The 11777-nt window shown below is 50.2% G+C and overlaps 1 protein-coding gene across 1 annotated transcript in view; it reads right to left on the reverse strand.

The window, feature by feature from the left end:
- Positions 1-11777, reverse strand: part of SLCO3A1 (solute carrier organic anion transporter family, member 3A1) — a 301013-nt gene that overhangs the window by 288019 nt on the left and 1217 nt on the right. The window lies entirely within an intron of this gene.

Genomic DNA, 11777 nt, shown 5'->3' on the forward strand with positions numbered 1-11777 from the left:
ACCACCTGTGCCAAGTGCTTCCGGAGAAGGCGATGGCACCCCACTCCAGTACTCTTGCCTGGGGAATCCCATGGACAGAGGAGCCTGGTGGGCTGCAGTCCATGGGGTCGCTAAGAGTCAGACATGACTGAGCGACTTCACTTTCACGCATTGGAGAAGGAAATAGCAACCCACTCCAGTGTTCTTGCCTGGAGAGTCCCAGGGACCGGGGAGCCTGGTGGGCTGCCGTCTATGGGGTCGCAGAGAGTCGGACAAAACTGAAGCGATTTAGCAGCAGCAGCAGACAAGTGCTTTACACCTTGAGTCCAAAAACCGTCTACTCGTTATGCTAACTGTTCATTCCTGGGGGCTCAGACGGTAAAGAATCTGCCTGCGATGCAGGAGACCTGGGTTCGATCCCTGGGTCCGGAAGATCCCTGGGGGAGGAAACGGCTACCCACTCCAGTATTCTTGCCTGGAGAATTCCATTGACAGAGGAGCCTGGCAGGCTACAGTCCAGGGGGGTTCGACAGAGTCGGATACGACTGAGCGACTAACATTAACATTAACCCTAATTAAATGGTTAAAGAATTAACTTCCCCATGGGCAAAGAAGTTTTCTTGGCATCTGTTTCCATCCTGCAAGATTCTGCCTCTAGGCATAAGAACCACCTCCCCCATCCCACAGCCGCCCCGTTTAGGGCTTGTGAAAGTGCAAGTCGCTCAGTCGTGTCAGACTCTTTGTGACCCCAATAAACTATACAGTCCATGGAATTCTCCAGGCCAGAATATTGGAGTGGGTAGCCTTTCCTTTCTGCAGGAGTCCGGTGAAAGTCTTAAAAGGCACATCTTTCACAGACTGTCTCCCAACTACATCTTATCTCTCAAGTCCATGCTGGAGGTATAGGACTCTTGGGCTTTTTACCAGGAGGTAATTAGCAAAGCATATTGAAGGAAATAAAATTACAAAGAGAAAAAAACCTGGGGTAGGCAAAATGGACAAGCCAGATTAGCTCAGTAGGATAATCATTAGCTCTTCACTTCCTTCTGGAAATTTCCAAACACTGGACATTTCTCTCAAGGCCATCAGGTAAATATTTTCCTGACTGTTCTGTGCACTCCAGCTGTATCGAGTTTCCTTGGGTCAAACAGTTTGATGACTTTCCCCACCTTTGCATCCCTGTCTGCCCCTCATTTGTTTAACAAATATCTACTGAATATCTGCTGTTGGCTTCACAATGCCCAGGACACAAAAGACAGAAACAGGAGGACAGGACTCAGTGCTCTGTGGTGACCTGAATGGGAAGGGAATCCAAAAAGGGGATATGTGTATCCATATAGCTGATTCACCCCGTACAGCAGAGACTAACAGCATTGTAAAGCGACTATACTCCAACAAAAATAGAAGCAAAGGAAACAGGAGGAAGGGATGACACCTGGCCTCAAGAAGCCCCCCTAGCAGGAAGGTAGACGTGTGTGCTGGGTACAAGCTACATTCATGATGCAAAATCACACAGGAGGGTGAAGAGGAGATGCATTATTTTAGGGTTCCTTCAGAGAAAACGCAAACAGCCTCCCTGTCCTGCGGTGTGCAGTTTCCACACAGGGTATTATCAGCCGTACAGGAGTCCCTGTCATGGGAGCCCTAGTTGGGCAGGGAAGAACACTCCAGGCAAAAGCAACTGGGTGAGCAGATGCCGGGTGGCATGACTGCATGATGGAATGGAACATATGGAGTGGAAAGGTAGGTTGGTAAACAGACTATACGGAGTCACAGAAGCCACCCTAGAGGAATCAGACAATCCCAGGCAGTGTGGTGAAAAGAACGCAGAGCCTGGAGCGAGGGGCAGCTGGCTGGAATCCCACCTAGGATCTCCTTAATTAGCTTCAGGACTTTGATCAAGTTACTTAACCTCTTCAAGCCTTGATTTCTTTGGAACAGGAATAATAATGCCTACCAGGCAGGATGGATGTGAAGATTAGACACAGCAGTATGAAAAGTCCATTAGCACAGAGTAGCCTTTCCCTACATGTCCGGAGAGCGTCCAGAGAGGCGGGGAAGAGGGGTGCAGAACTAAAGCTCGGGGACCATCTGTGACTCTCAATCACCTTGGGCAAAGGCACCCCATGCTTTCACTGTCCCGTCTGTAAAATGGGGATAAGGGTGATGCCTCTGAGAGCTGGTGCCAGGAGTAAACACTTGTATGAATAAATGCTAGGTAAGGGCCATCCGCAACCATGGTCACCATTTATCCTTGGGGCTGCCCAGGTGGCGCTAGTGGTAAAGAACCCACCTGCCAATGCAGGAAGACGTAGGAGATGTGGGTTTGATCCCTGGGTTGGGAAGATCCTCTGGAGGAGGGCATGGCAACCCACTTCAGTAGTCTTGCCTGGAGAATCCCATGGACAGAGGAGCCTGGCAGGCTATAGTGCATAGGGTCGCAAAGAGTTGGACATGGCTGGGGTGACTTAGTGTGCAGCACGCACATGTTGGGACCAGCAAAGCGCTAAAAACACGAGGGTGACTCAGGTGTGGTCGGCGTGTGGAGGATGGATTGAATGGGGACTGCAGAAGTAAACCCCAGCAGAAAAAGAGGCTGGGCTATTTGTTATTGAGACAAGGGAGAAGAAAAGGTCAGTACCGTGGCAATGGAAATGAACAAGAATATCTGAGAAGTGTCCTAGAGGCAGAATAACATCTTTAGGGAGAGTGGGCTGCCTCTGAGTGCTTGAGCATGTGCTGCTAAGGGAGGAATAAGAGTCAGTGGCTCTAGCCTTCCTCCAAATGTCTAAATATGTGCACAGGTGTCAGCATCCCATATGCACAGGCTCTCTGCAATGTCCACACACACACACCTGTGCTTGTTAACATACCTGCATTCCACCCGCATCCAACCTTTTCCGCACCAGGGACTGGTTTTGTGGAAGGGCTGGGGCCATGGCTTCAGGATGATTCAAGCACATCACATTTATTATGCACTTCATTTCTATTATTACATCAGCTCCACCTCAGATCAGCTGTCATTAGATGCCAGAGGCTGGGGGGCCCCTGCTCTATGCTATTTACCTTTATTATTAAAAAAAAAAACATAACAGTAGCCCAGACATTCCTGTTAGCCTTTCAACCCCACACATTTAAAAAGACTCCTTTAGCCCAGGGGTTTCCAATGCTACCTTCAGATTGGATGCACCCAGGAAGCACTTAAATATTTTAGATGCCAGGTCCCTCTGTGAGTTTCCAAGCCAGGGAGCTGGGATTTTGTTAAAGCCCTCTGGATGCTTCTACCTGGGTTAGCACAGCACCAAGGCAACAACACAAACTACCACAGCCTTTCTGTCAGCCCTGGGCCTGGGGTGTGCCCTGCAGAGCAGGGCCCAGGGCTGTGCAGGTCCCTGTTCATGACTAAGGACAGGACAGCTGTGTCGCCCTCCTTCATCAGCATTCCGATTCTGATTCCTGTTTCTGTTGTCTTTCTACTCAAATCAAGGCCAGCTCACAACTCGTGCAGCTTGAGCTATAAGTTAGATTGTTTTTCAAGCACCAAGTAGTGGCCATGGTCGAGAAAAGAAGTTTCATGATTCCTGGTCTCATTAAAATGGCTCTCAAATGCTCCCAGAGATCTTGGCCAAAGATATGGACGAGTGAAAAGGAAGGTTTCATTTAGCCCCTTCTTTCCTTTGTAACGGGCTTCCCAGGTGGCTCAGTGGTAAGGAATCTGCCTACCAATGCAAGAGACACAGGTTTGATCCCTGATCTGGAAAGATCCCACATGCCACAGAGCAACTAAGCTGGTGGGCCACGACTATGGAGCCTGTGCTCTAGAGCCTGGGAGCTGCCACAGCTGAGCCCATGCACCCTGGAGCCCGTGCTCTGCAACGAGAAGCCACCGCAGTGAGAAGCCCGTGCACTGCAATCAGAGAGCACTCCCCACTCACCGCAGCTAGAGAAAAAGCCCGCACAGCAACCAAGACCCAGCACAGCCACAAATTTAAAAATTAACTAAAATAATAGAAGGCAGTAACAGAAGTGGACATGTGTGGGCAGCATCTCCTGGGTGGCCCTCGAGCAGGCTGGCGGGTCTGCAGCCTGGTGACCTCCACCTGGGGAGGAGAGGGCAATAGCCATTGGGAGGAAGGACAGGCAGGCATAAGCAGAAGGGGTAATCCGTTTCTGCCACGAGGCTTTGTGACATCGTCCCTGGGAGCAGATCTGAAATGTGAGCGCCGCTCCGTTCTAGCAGGTGTGCCCTGTCATAACACATCACACAGGCGTGGACGATAATGATGACATAGGGTGGCAAGGCGAGAGGCAGCTGTGGGCCAAACAAAAAAGAACCTGCTCTTCTAGAGCACGCGGGGGCCCATGCCTGTGACTCTTGTCCTGCCTCAAACCTGCTCCTTGCAGAGCAACCCACAGGGGAGACAGTAGGAGGGGAAACACTGGCCGAAACCGTCCACCCTGGCCAGGCACCACAGCGACCCTCTGCATGAGTTACCTTGCGACAGGAGGTCCTGGCAAGGAACACCGGACCAATGAGCCACTACCAAGAGGAAGAATTCCAGAAGGTCCCACACATCCTACCCACCTCCCAGGATCCTCCTCACCGGAACCCATCCTGGCTGAGGGCTGCACGAAAGACCCTGAGTCAGAATGAGGGGCCAGAGACAACCTGGAAACTAACCCCATCACCATGGAACCTGAGACAGGGAGCCGCGTGGCAGGGCAGTTCTCCTGAGTTCCCTTACCTCCTGCTCGCCACCTGGGCGCCCCTTCCCAATAAAGTCTCTTGCTCTGTCAGCACGTGTGTCTCCTAGGACAATTCATGTCCAAGTGTTAGACAACAGCCCTCTCTCCAGTCCTGGAAGGGGGCCCCCACTCCTGCAAGAATAGGAGTAGTAGGGTCCTGACCTCCTTGACCCTGTGACCTCTTCAAAGCTTCACGGACACCTCTTTGAATCTAGAGTTAAGCTACACAGATATTCTGAAAAGATGCTTTGTGGCCCAATTATGTCAGAGGCTAATGTCTTCACTTATTTAAACCATAATTTGGAGAAGTTCAACTAATTAAGTATGCACAAGGCCATAAACCCACTTGTGGCTCATAGGTGGCAATGAATAATCCAACAATGAGGAAGATGCCTGCCAGCAGCGATGGCTGTCTCTACTTAACAGCTAACAGGACTGATGGCAATGTCTTGATAATTAGAGATGAAGGAAGCTCCAGGAGGAAAAGAGGAGGTGTCCTCACCCTGCACCAAGTAGATACAAAGTGATTATTAAAAGAACACAATATTTATCAGGTTTCTGCTATCCCAATTTAAAAACAAAAAAATACACTTGAATTTCAGAATATCCTGGAGCACTGGTTAAAAATATAGATTCCCAAATCCTGAGATGAGGCCCAGGAGTCTGAGGTTTTATTAAAAAAAAACCCTGGGTTGGGGCGGTAAACCTCTGGTGCCCAGCGTGGGGGAGGTATGAACACCACCGACACTCCAAGTGTCCCACACACGTGAAAGTGAAAAGTGAAAGTGTTAGTTGCTTAGTCAAGTCTGACTCTTTGCAACCCCACGGACTGTAGCCTGCTGGGCTCCTCTGTTCGTGGGGTTCTAAAGCAAGAATGCTGGAGTGGGTTGACATTTCCTTCTCCATGGATTTTCCTTCTTCCGACACAGGGATTGAACCTGTGTCTCCCACATTGCAGGCAAATTCTTTTCTTCCCTGTGTGGACAGGGAAGCCTGTCCACACAGATACTTACCATCAATAGAGAGCAACAGTTCTCAACCTTCATTAGGAGCAAAATCACCCGGAGGGTATGGGACTGCTGGAGCCCAAGCTCAGAGTCACCTCTGACTCAGAGCATCTGGGATGCATCTGGGAATTTACATTTCTAACTAGCTCCCAGATGATGTGGATACTGCTGATCTGTGGACCAGACTTTGGAAATACTGCTCCACTGGGCTCTCCATCCTCAATAAGCCTGTCTCCCCTCAAGATTAAAAAGCTTGCTTTTTGTGGCTGCTGTTTAGTCACTAAGTCATGTCCTACTCTTTGTGACCCCATAGACTTCAGCCTGCCAGACTCCTCTGTCCATGGGATTCTGGACAAGAATACTGGAGTGGGTTACCATTTCCTCCTCTGGGGGATCTTCCCAACCCAGGGAGTGAACCTGCATCTCCTGTTTGGCAGGTGGATTCTTTACCATTGAGCCACCAGAGAAGCCCCTGCTTTTTTTAAAGAGATGCCAATTGAAAGCCCTCCCTCACTTCTGGCTCACATCCAGTCTCTCCTCCTCCTGTGGGAAAGCTGGGTTGCATCTGGGGAGGCTCACCTCTTAGGGAGTCTGAGGTGCACACTGGGGGGCACTTGCCCCATGCAGGGAGCCCAGCCCCAAAGGGAGACCTTCAGCTTCCCTGGGTTATGAGGGTATGTCCAGCTTCCCATGGTCAGAGGAGCCTGGCAGGCTGCAGTCCATGGGGTCGCAAAGAGTAGTCAGAAATGCCCTGAGACAGGAGACCATGGACAGATGGGTCTTTTCTCACCTCTGAAAGGGCCAGTTTTACCAGGGGGTCACAGAACACACAGCCGAGCTCCTGGAGCAGCAGCTGAAGCTCAGGCTTGCCTGCGTGAGCCCTCCCCCAACCTGTCCATTTTCTTATTCTGGAGTAGGGGGTGCAGACTAGACTAGAATCACCTGGAAAACACACCAGCACTGCCCCCTACCCCACCCCCACAGGGACTGAGATATAATGTGTGAGGCCGGGACCCAGGAGGGAGTCTGTGAAAGCTCCCAGGTGATGCTAATACACAGGCAGGTGGGGGAGTGTGCGTGGATGCCAGGGCCCAAGTGCAGGGTGCTCACAACAGCGCGCCCTGGCCCTCTGGGGTGGAGCACCGGGGCCTCCAACTCAAATCTGGCTTTGACAGCACTTGGCCACGTGGATTTTTCTGCGCTGTCTCCACACCTGTGCAGCAAGGCTAACAATAAGAGTACCATGAGGTCAGGATTCACCGCCGCTGGTACCCACATCCATGGTGTGCATGCGCCATGTGACTTCCAAATAGAGCCACACAGAAAGCCTGCTTGGGGTGGGAAGTACAAGGAACATGACTAAGGCTGAGAAGGAATCCCTGCCCTGTGGGGGTTTAAGACCTGGGGGAGAGGAGAAAGAAAGGGTCCTAACAATACAGCTGGCCTTGTAGGGTCATGCATTAGAGTGGCAGGAGGCTCAAGGGATATGAGAACACACCTCTGGCTGCAAGTGGAGGAAGATCGATCTGGGATGCAACAAGAATAAGTTGGATTTTAATACATGGGCGATGGGGGGGGCGTGGTGAGGCACAGTTTTCTAAGAGTGAAGATCACTGCGGTGGGGGAGGCACTGAGGAGGGCGAGCTCAGACCAGCCTGGGGGAAAGGGAGCAGGACACCATGGTCCCTCCCCGCCGTGTCCTCAGCCTGCCTCTGTCTGTAGAAAAGCTTTAGCCGAAGAATAAGTCCAATCAGAGAAGTGAGAAAATGCAGAAGCAAAGACGAACAGGTAAAGGAGACCAAATAATAATGGCTTAGTCTGTAAGTGGGGATACCCTGGTGGCTCAGATGGTAAAGAATCTGCCTGCAATGCAGGAGACCCGGGTTAGCTCCCTGGGTTGGGAAGATCCCCTGGAGAAGGAAAGGCAAAGGTCTTCAGTTCCTTCTCAAGGGCTGTAGATAATATTCTGAACCATATCCTGTGAGCTGTCTAATGGATACTGAAACCCCCGCCACATGGAAGGAGTTAACTGCATGATGACCAGACTGTAGCTATGACATGAGCTGCCACAATTCCAAGAACTGGCCTCGAGGAAATGGGAACAAGCTGACCCTGGAACTGAAGACTAACTGCACTTAAAACAATCAAGATGACGCTGGTCAGATCACCGATGGCAACTGCCAGGTGACTGTCAGAACTGACTGTGCTGTTTCTGCAGGTAGCCCCCTCCCTCAGCCTATAAAAAAGCCTTTGATTGTTGGTAGGGTGGGGGGGCGGGAATCGGCCTTTGAACAGGCATCCACCCCCCACCACTACCCTCAGTTGCTGGCATCCACAATAAAACAAACTTTCCTTTCCACCAACCTGGCCTCTTTATCGGCTTTTGAATGACAACCAGGTGGACCCCACTTTCAGTTACAAGAGCCCTGTGGGGAGATGAAACAGCCTTGAAGACCAGGCTGAGGTTGATCTGGAGGTCACTGGGGAGCCAAGGGAGGTTCTTGAGCAGGAGCCATCCCTCGGAGACACTATCCTGGCAGCGGGGCGTGGGATGGAGGGAGGAAAAACTGCCCTGGCGATGATTTCAGCGGTGCTGGAGAGAAGTGAGGCTTCCGCAGGCACGCGCTGTCAGGCCCAGAGAGAAGGGTGCCGGTGTGGGGTGTCTCGGGAGCAAACAGCAGCAGAGCCACAGCTGACAGTCTGGGTCCAGGAAGATGGGGCCCAGGAGGAACTCGGGGAGTCTCTCCAGCTCAATCTGGAGCCCACATGAGGGCTGAGAAGGGTGGGGAGAGCCCACAAGTACACAGAAGCTACACCTGGAAGCCCTTCTACTCCAAGGGGCACAGGACACTACAGTCCAGCAACCGTGCCCCCCGGGGAGTGTGAGCTGTACTTGCAAACCACATGCCCAGCAGCGGGGCCCGGTGATGCTGAGAGCAGACGCAGAAACAGTCTGGCTGTCAACCTCACGTTAAACCGCAGTCAAAGAAAGGCCCCGAGCTCCTGAACAGGGATGAGCACACTTCTTCCATGAAGAACCAGGTAGTAAATATTTTCAGCATCTGGACCACTCGGTCTCTATAGCGACTCTTCTACTCTGCCATCTGAGTGCCCAAGCAGCATCCCTGGGCAGTACGTAACTGATGGCCACGGCTGCATTCCAAGAAAACTTTATTAATGAAAATAAGCTATGGCTGGACTTGGTCTCAGGCCACAGATTGCCAAAGTCCTGCTGGCTTCTCCACCATCCACTACGGGAAACTGCCTTATTTCCGCGTCTGGCAATAACAATGCTGGCCGTTTACAACAAGCTTGCAAAGTGCTCCTGCTGCTGACATGGAAAAGCACAACTTCAATGCAAGTTTGTTTTCTAAGCCTGTGGAAGGAATTTTCAAGCCCATATCAATTGCTTGTCTGATGGGCCAGGATGTGTCTCACAGCAAAGGCAGGAAGGGGCCCAACCTCAAAAGCTCGGACAGTGTCTCCCTACGACGAAGCAGCAGCAGTAAGTGCATCAGGTGAGGAGGCACGTTGCGTGGTTCTGTTTTCACCTGAACAGCAGCTCCTTGGAGTGAGTCATTTAGGGCACAGGGGAAATAGCACACACAAGGTAGTGACTTGTGAATTCCAGGATCTGAGGTTTGCAGAACCAGGTATCAGAGGACAGCACAACAGTGAGCCCTGGAATTGCCCTGGTGGCAGACAGACTGCCCACCCGCCTCACGGGTCAGCCAGGGAAGACAAACAGCCAATGTTGCTTTATTACTTCTTTTTTAATGCTGCCTTTAAAAAAAGTATGTATTTGGCTATGCCAGGTGTTAGTTGTGGCACAAGGGATCTGCGATCTTCCTTGCAGCACACAAACCCTTATTTGCGACATGCAGGATCTAGTTCCCTGCCTGGGGACTGAACTCGGGCCCCTTGCATTGGGAGTGTGGAGTCTTAGTCAATGGGCCACCAGGGAAGCCCTATGTCACTTTATTTCTGATGGGATGAATTAGCCCCTTTTATGGCCACATAATAAATGGGTGTAAATTTACAACAATAAAATTCTTTAAAAAAAAAACAGAATAAGAATTACACAGAGAAACTGTGGTGCAGACATGCCTCTGGCCTCCAGCCCATGCCACAGGCATCAGCATGTTTTGGAAAAGGATGAGAAGAAGGGTGGATGGAAGACATGAGGGATTTTGAAGTGGTCATGCATTTAACACGCCTGCAACCCCCCTTTCCTGGTCTGTAATACAGAGGTGATGATTAATCCTTTAAATCTTGCCACATGGTCAAAATGAGAAGGAAACATGCTGTACAATGTGACTGTGACTGCAGTTATGCCTGAGGTTGCGAATGTGCAACACGGCCGTACCTTTCCTAGAAGCAGCATCCGCCAGCCCTCTCTGCACCTGGGTCTTTCATAAGAGACCATCGCTTCCCTCTGATCACTCTGTCTGAGACCCAGAGTCGTGGATCCTCTTTCCTTAGAAAGACCTCACTCACCTGCGTCTCTAAGACTTCCTCTGTCTTCTGCATTATTTGCATCTTTTTCAGACCATTTCCCCCCCTAGTCCCTGTTTCTTGCTTTCTCTCTTCTCCTGCTTACATTTTCTCCTAAATAGCCCTAAAGTACAACAGAGGCATCTTTTTTTTTAATTCTTTATATTTAGTGAAATCTTATGTTCACTTAATTCTAAGAGAATGTGTCATATTTTATGATCCTATTCTTTAAAAAAAAAAAAAAAAACTCTAAATTTGCTTCCTACTTATGAGTCTCACCATTGATTTTTCTCTATAGCTCAGTGGTCCACTGCAGAAAAACAAGGGTTTTCTGTCCCTACTGGGCACAGATAATAGAATTTTCTTTCACTCAGTGACTGAGCTATAAACGTATTACCAGAAATCTTTTGCATCAGTCCTGACTATTATTAATAGTCTGTGTTTAGTACCTTTCACAGGACTTGAGACGATTCTTTGAATTCACAATTTATGTGGTGCAGGTCTCTTTTATTAGAGAAACTTCAAGAACAATATAAGTTAAATGATTTCCTCAACAAGAATTACATTCAACAAAAAAGTATAGAGGACCAGTCTTAAGAGAGAGATTTCCATCTGATACACTAACAATGTACACACACACATACTCCCCAGACAGAGCCGTGTTCACTGAATCAGACTCACTACATGCCCTAGGGCCTGTGCTTAGTGTTAGATGGACTGAAAACCCCAGACAGAGTAGCTGGGCCAGGTTCTAATCTCAGGGCTGCAGATGCCCTTAACCAGCTCATAGTATAATAGACAACTATGAAGATAGCTATCACAAAGGAACAAGAGAGCTGCTTGCTGCCAGAATAAAGAGAAGCATGGTCAGTACCCAAAGAAGCACTCAAGTTTGTACCCAGGCACGTGGGAGGAATGTGGCCTCCAGGCGGGGTACCTTCCGGAATGGGGGGAAGATTCATTACAACCCAAAGAACACTTATTATTTACTTATCCAGGGATGGTCTTGCAGGCTCTATTGACATAGTGATTATTCATGATGATTATACATGATGATTCCAGGAGGTGGGTCATATCATTATCCAGTTTTACAGATGAGAAAGCTGAGGCTGGAGAAGATGACTGTCCCACTGATGGCCATGCAGCTGGTGAGCAGAGGGGCCAGGACTGATGCCCAGTCCCACTGACTCCACACTTGAGTGACTGAGTACTAGGTTCCCTGCCGGCGGGAGGCACCCCTGACCTTGGTGGAGAAGGCTACCGGGCTCTGTCAGCTAAGCCTGCTGTTTAAAAAAATGTGGAGGAAAGTGAGTGTTAGTCACTGAGTGCTGTCTGACTCTTCGTGACCCTGTGGACTGTAGCCCGCCAGGCTCCACTGTCCATGGGATTCTCCAGGCAAGAATACCGCAGTGGGTAGCCATTCCCTCTTCCAGGGGATCTTCCCCACCCAGGGATCAAACCTGGGTCTCCTGTATTGCAGGCAGATTTTATTTTTTACCATCTGAGCCACCAGGGAAGCCATCCCCCCCAACCCCCAGCCAAATGGAGTTA

Source organism: Bison bison, unplaced genomic scaffold (genome assembly GCF_000754665.1).
Source record: "Bison bison bison isolate TAMUID 2011002044 unplaced genomic scaffold, Bison_UMD1.0 scf7180017860443, whole genome shotgun sequence".
Taxonomy (NCBI): Eukaryota; Metazoa; Chordata; class Mammalia; order Artiodactyla; family Bovidae; genus Bison; species Bison bison.